Below are 6973 nucleotides of genomic sequence, written 5' to 3' on the forward strand. Positions count from 1 at the left end.
CCATGAGATGATGGCAAACAACAAGATTTACCAATCCCATTATCTCAAAATAAGAAAAAAAGATACTCAAAGCTATTGCAGATCTACTATAATTTAAGTCATAATAAATCATTAAAAACTGAAAGTATTCCTTAAATATCAAACTATAATCAAAGTAAGTTCAACATAAACATGAATCAAAGTAGTAAAAACATCACATCACGCTACACGCTTCACCTTTTAGCCCTAGCTAAGAGGTTTAGCCAACCATAGACATGATTGGACTAAAGTTTTTTAAGAAAAACATGAAAACAACTAAAGAAGAAGAAAAACATGAAAACAACTAAAGAAGAAGAAAAACTCTTGACTACGGCTTCTCCACCCTTTTGTTCCACTCCTTAAATCACAAAAGATGCCTAGGAACATCCTAGGGAGTCCTATTTATAGTTTTGGAACTCCAACTTTTGCACTTAGTTAGAAAACTCTAGAAACAGCCTCAAATTTACGCAATTTGCTAAAATAAACTTCACTCTGTGCAGTTTTCCAAAATTGACTTCACTCTACGCAATTTCACAGAATGACCCTGAGTTTCGAATTATTCTTTTCAGGATGATTTCAAGATTCCTTTTCTTCACTTCAAATCTTTAATTCTCTTCATTCCTCACTTGGTTTTCTTAGACCTTTGGCATGTGAATTCTTTAATCTTGGTCTCCTCAGATCCATTCAATGCCTTGGTGATTCTTGAGCATCAAATCCATGCTTTTAGCACCCTTTTCAATCCAAGCTCTTAAATTCACCTTGCAACATAAACATGAGTAAAATAGAATATTAAGCATTATCATGTTCATAAAACCAAGATATAAATGGGGGATAATATGCAATATTTGACCCTCAACATGAACTAACTGTTCATTGACATCTGTTGACTTAACTACAACATCATCTACATAAACTTCCATAAAGTGACCGATCATGTCATGAAAGATAGCATTCATTGCCCTTGGGTACATGGCACTTGCATTCTTCCATTCGAAAGGCATCACCACCCAACAATGTATTCCCAAAGGTCCTGGACATCTAAATGTTTTCTTTGGGACATCATCCAAAGTTATATAAATTTGATTATATCCAGAATGCCCATCTAAGAAAATCACAATTCCATGTCCTGTAGCTCGATTAATAAGTTGATCGACCACTAGCATAGGATATTCATCGATGTGATTAGATTTAAAATTTTAAAATCTATGCACACCCTTAGCTTACCACTTTTCTTCATCACATGGACTATATTCGACATACACTCTGCGTACTTAATCGACCGAATGAATCCAGCCTTCAAAAGTCGCTCAATTTCTTCTTTAATTTTAATTATGACTTCGGCCGTTAGCCCCCTTGCTGGCTATTTATATGGCTTATATCCTTGTTTCGTAGTAAACCTATGCTTAACCAGGGACCTATCAAGCCTTGACATATCGTGGTAATCCCATGCAAAGCAATTAGTAAACTTTAAGAGTAAACTCGATCGTCAATTTTTGTTTCTCAAGTGGGCGCAATAAATTGCTTATGAACATTGGCTTTGGATTATGGTCTATCCCCAAGTTGATTTCGACCAACGAGTCTTGAACTTGCAGTTGACAATCCTCTTGCTCTTCAGAAAGGTCTTTCAGTTCCAAACCATCTTCTTCACTTAGTTCATTTAGCTCGGCTAAATTTACAAACAGACTTTCATTATATTCTATTAGGCTTCCTTTAAGCCTCTTTATTCTGGAAATAAAGTCGGCCCCAACCTCTTTCTTTTTGTTGCCCCCATCATGGAATTTCCTCAATGACACAATGGGAAGCCGGCCGATAAAGGACAATGTCCTTCAACTAGATACCATCAGTCAAAGTTTTCTTTGGGATAGCTTACTATTGAGGGTCAAATATTGCATAGTAGACCCTATTTATTACTTGGTTTTATGAACATGATAATGCTTAATGTTCTATTTTAATCATGTTTGTGTTGCAAGGTGAATTTAAGATCTTGGATTAAAAAGGATGCTAAAAGCATGTATTTAACATTCAAGAATCATCAACCCAAGGATTAGATCCTAAAAAGAAGAATTCATATGCCAAAGATCCAAGAAAACCAAGTAATGAAGGAAGAGAATCAAAGAATTGAAGATATGGAAGCCTGAAAATCGCCTGAATTCACGATCATAGGGTTCCCACCATCCGTTTGGCACGAAACCGTATATCCGGCCTGAGTATCATATAGTAACCATACACATAAAATTGTAGCCCTTAGATCTTTGTAAAAGTGATCCAACGGAAAGATCAACCATAAACCCTTGATCTTGGGGCCTATCAGATCCATGAATATGTTTCAAATTTTGGCTCAAGACCTTAAGTTAGATGGAAACATGAACAGACAGCGTGGATTTTCCAAAAAGCAGATTGATGGGCCCCACATGAGAGTTGCATGTACACCATCGTGGTGCTACTGCTATGCACTAAACTAGAGAAGTCGGTCAACGTGTGCTGACTCGACTCCTGCTCGAACATAGATCATTGCCGTGAAACGGATGGACCATGTTCTCTCGTAAAAGGCTGTGGGCCACCATCATGGCTCACGTTAATGATCCAAGCCATCCATCTTGCACAGGAGCTCGAGCCGGTCAAACCCATGTTGATTTTGTGAAACCATGCATGTGCATGTGCCAGCTACAGTGGTCACAAGAAGACCATTCTGCTGCATCCAAAGCAGTTGCAACAGGTTTAATTCCATGGGCCGCATCAAACTCAGATCAAGAAGGTGGTTTCTTAGGCCAAGATTCCAAGGGGAATCCAATGGATGGAGTGGATTTCCTTGCCTGCACTAATCATGGGCCCACCGAACATCACAGTGCAAGAAATTGTGCAGAGACATGAGAAAGGGAATTGCGGACGTTGCCCGGCCCGCTGCGGGCCGTTGGACGATTATGGTTCGGATCGGGGTCATGATCTGGACCATCCAGACACTAGGGAAGAGAATTTTGACCACCCCCATGTTAAAAGATTGGATTGGAATCAACACAGTGGACCACACAAACCGTCCGATCATCCCTGCGTAAGAAACAAGGTGCGTAGGAAGCCGCCCAATTTCCTGTTGGGAACCTCCTTATGCAAGAACTGTCTAGAAGATTTTTTCCCTATTAAACCCTCTCCATCCGACTAAAAAAGGGAGGGAAGGGATAGCCAAGAGGTGTGGAAGCAAGAGAGAGAGAGAGAGAGAGAGAGAGAGAGAGAGAGCGGCCGGTCCAAGAGTTCCTTCTTTCCTTCCTTAGTTGTTTTTCATAATGCTTTTCTTAAGAGACACTAGTTCAATCATGTCTATGATTGGCTAAACCACTTAGCTAGGGCTAAGAGGTGAAGCTTGTAGCATGATCGGTTGTTTTCTATTGCTTTGATTCATGTTGTTGAACTCTCTTTGATTTTAGTTTGATTATAAGAAATACTTTTAGTTTTTAATTATTTGTTGTGTATTAAATTACAATAGATCTACGATAGCTTTGAGTATGTTCTTTTCTATATTGAGATTGTGAATTTAGGAAATCTTGTAGTTCACCATCGTCCCCTGGGCATGGTTGGATGATGGAATCCTCCCTAACTCCCACAATTCTCTCAGATTGGTTGTGGATTGGTAGATTCTGTTGTTTGCTTTGTCTCATGGACATGGTTTTGTGATGGAATCAATTCTAGTTCTCATACCTCTCATCCATTGAGAACTAGATCAAAGGAACCTCATATTTGATTTTTTACGAGATATCTTCTAATTAGATGAAGATGGGACTCTGATTCCAATTGTGTTTGTGAATCAAGTATAGATCTCCCTAATCTCTACAAGTTTTTCATAATTACTCTCTCATATATTCTAGATTAGGTTTTCATCTTCTTCTAGGTCTAGTTCTAGTTGTTCTTATAAAACACACGAGATTAGTCCCTAGGGATTCGACCTCGGTCTCACCGAGATTATTACTACATCGCAGCTCTGCACTTGGGGTTGTGAACAAATTTTTAGCATTGTTGCCAAGGACTAACGGTTGCGATTTTCTAAGATTAACTAGTTTTTGGATTAGTTTAAGATTAGGTTTTTATATTTTCTAACTTTAGGATTAGGTTTTTCTGTTTGATTTTTTAAAAACTAACCTTTCCTGTTTTGTATGATCCTGATATAGGCTTTCTAAATTGGTAATCTCTTTCTTTCTTTTTTCTGTTAGGGTTTATTTTCTAGTTTTAGAAACTTTCTAATTCTAGGATTTCTTTTGTTTTTAGAAACTAACTTACTTTCTAATTTTAGATTTAGAAACTTGCTATTTTTTATTTTTAGAAACTGACTAATTTTGTTTTGTTTTGCAGGATTCTAATTACGAACTTCTAATTTGGTAACTTCTATCTAATTCCCTTTCTCTTTTTAAATTTCTATTTCCTTTCTCTCTTTTAAGTTTAAGGTAGAATCTAAATTTGAGGCCTGAGAGTATTTCATGCCCAAGTGGATCCGTGATAATACTCGACGTCTTTTGAGTGAAGGAGGATTGGTTGAGGGGTTCTCTATCCATTGTAGGATTAGACACCACTCGAGATCCTCAGAGTTAATTGAAGTGATGGCTACAAATTAACCGGTAAATCAATAACTTCAACCTAGGGCTGAGGAAGTCCAAGATGAGAATGAGGTGCATCAAGCACCCCTGCCTCATACTTTACGAGATTATTTACAAACGGCGGAGGTGTGTATGCCCTCATGCATGGTTTTTCCAAAAAATATAGGACATATGGATATCAAGCAAGGGGTAATCCAACTCCTTCCAAAATTCCATGGTCGTGAATCTAAAAATTCGTATCTACACCTGAAAAAAGTTTGACGAGATTATAGCCACTTTATACTTTCTAAATATGTTTGATGACACGGTCAGGCAGAAATTCTTTCCTTTTTCTTTGAAGGGAAAAGCTAAGACGTGGTTGCATTCACTACGTCCTCGATCTATTGGCAGATGGAATGACATGACAAAGAAGTTCATAAAGAAAATTTTCACATACCATAAGACGAACACCCTCAAAAAGTCGATGATGAATTTCACCCAAAAGGAAGATGAAACATTCTTCTAATGTTGAGAGAGGTTTAAGGATCTTGTCAGTTCATGCCCACAACACGGTTTTGAAACGTGGCGCATCACGAACTTTTTCTAAGATGGGCTGACATCCCCCATGCACCAATTAGTTGAGACAATGTGTAATGGAGAGTTTATGAATAAAAGTGTCGATGATGTGTGGGAATACTTTGATAAGCTTGCTAAAAACACACAATCATGGGACATCTCCCCGAAATCAAACACCACGTCTAGGCTGACTCAATGCAAAGAGAGGGGTGGAATGTATCTCCTAAAAGAGGATGATGATATCAATGCTAAAGTGGCTAATCTCACCAAAAAACTCGAGGCCATGGAATTAGAAAAGGATAAGGCTAAGCAAACTGTTTGCGGTATTTGTGCTTAAAACATTCACACAACTGAGAATTGTCTAACGATACTTGCCTTTCAAGAGGTGTTAAATGAGCAATCCAATACCGTGGACAATTACTAAAGACCTTTCAATGGATCCACCTCCAATACATACAATCCTAGTTGGAGAAATCATCCAAACTTCAGTTGGAGGAATAGACAAACCATTACACCTCAAGGTTTCTTCAACCAAAGTCCAAATCAAGAGAAACCTCAAGAGGATCCGATTCTAAAACCTTTTCAAAAGCAAGAGCTTTTTAATCAGGGGATGCTACAAGCCTTTCAAGACCTTTCAAAAGCCATATAAAGGCTTGACACAAGGAATACGATTGGGAATAAGGGGAGTCTTCCAGCTCAACCTCTTCCCAATTCAAAACCACAATATGAAGTTAGCGACCCAAGGTCTTCAAACTAAATGGAGCAAGCTAAATCTATCACCACTCTTCGGAGTAGGAAGGCCATTGAAAAATTTATTCTGGTTAGGGATGAAAATCCTGAGGACCCGGAATTGAACAACAATCATAGATCTAAGATGACTCCACAAGAATTAGAACGAAAATTTCAAGGCAAGCTAATTGCCCCATTCTCCCAATGGTTGGTTACACCAAAACCTCTCTCTAACTCTCAGGACATTCTAGAGGTGTTGAAACAAGTGAAAGTCAATATTCCACTACTGGATGCGGTTAAATAAATACCTTCATATGCTAAATTTTTGAAAGACTTGTGTACAACCAAAAGACGGCAAAATATTTAAAAGAAAATCTTCTTAAGTGAAAAAGTGAGTGCCATCTTAAAGCAAGATGTGCCACAGAAATTCAAAGATCCCAGTAGCCCAACTATACCTTGTGTAATTGGGAACTACCGAATTGAGCACGCACTTTTTAACTTAGGAGCAAGCGCAAATCTGATTCCCTACTCGGTCTACAAATAGTTAGGTTTGGGTGAATTGAAGCCCACCCGAACCACATTATAACTTGTTAATCGCTCAGTTCCTATACTGAGAAGGATAATTGAGGATATGTTAGTCCAGGTTGACAGATTCTACTACCCAGGAGATTTTATCGTTCTGGATATAAAACCCATCAATAACATGAGCACTCAAATTCTCGCCATTCTTGGTCACCCATTCCTTACTACTTTAAACGTAATCATTAATTACAGGAATGGAGTCATGAGTATGTCTTTCAGGAATATGATATTGGAGTTGAATATCTTTTTCAACACAGGAAAACGGTTAGAGGATGATGATGATTTCCACGACATTAACATGATTGACTCTTTCATGGAAGATAGAACACCTTTGACCTATTCCTTTGACCCTCTAGAGACATGCTTAGCCCACTCCCATAATTTAGATGATGATATAATTAGGGAGACAGGTGTCATGCTCGATACCGCACAGGTACTTAAAGTTAACCGGTGGAGGCCACAATTTGAAAAATTACCCCAAATCAAAGTAGTGCCTCCACCATCTAGCC

At 38.3% G+C, this 6973-nt stretch overlaps 1 non-coding gene across 1 annotated transcript; it reads right to left on the bottom strand.

Moving 5' to 3' along the window:
* Nucleotides 1-5046: 5046 nt before the first annotated feature.
* On the bottom strand, nucleotides 5047-5153 carry LOC131217852 (small nucleolar RNA R71). The gene has a single exon (XR_009157440.1). It is a non-coding gene; the product is annotated as a small nucleolar RNA R71 (small nucleolar RNA).
* Nucleotides 5154-6973: the final 1820 nt, after the last annotated feature.

This window comes from Magnolia sinica, chromosome 10 (genome assembly GCF_029962835.1).
Source record: "Magnolia sinica isolate HGM2019 chromosome 10, MsV1, whole genome shotgun sequence".
NCBI lineage: Eukaryota > Viridiplantae > Streptophyta > Magnoliopsida > Magnoliales > Magnoliaceae > Magnolia > Magnolia sinica.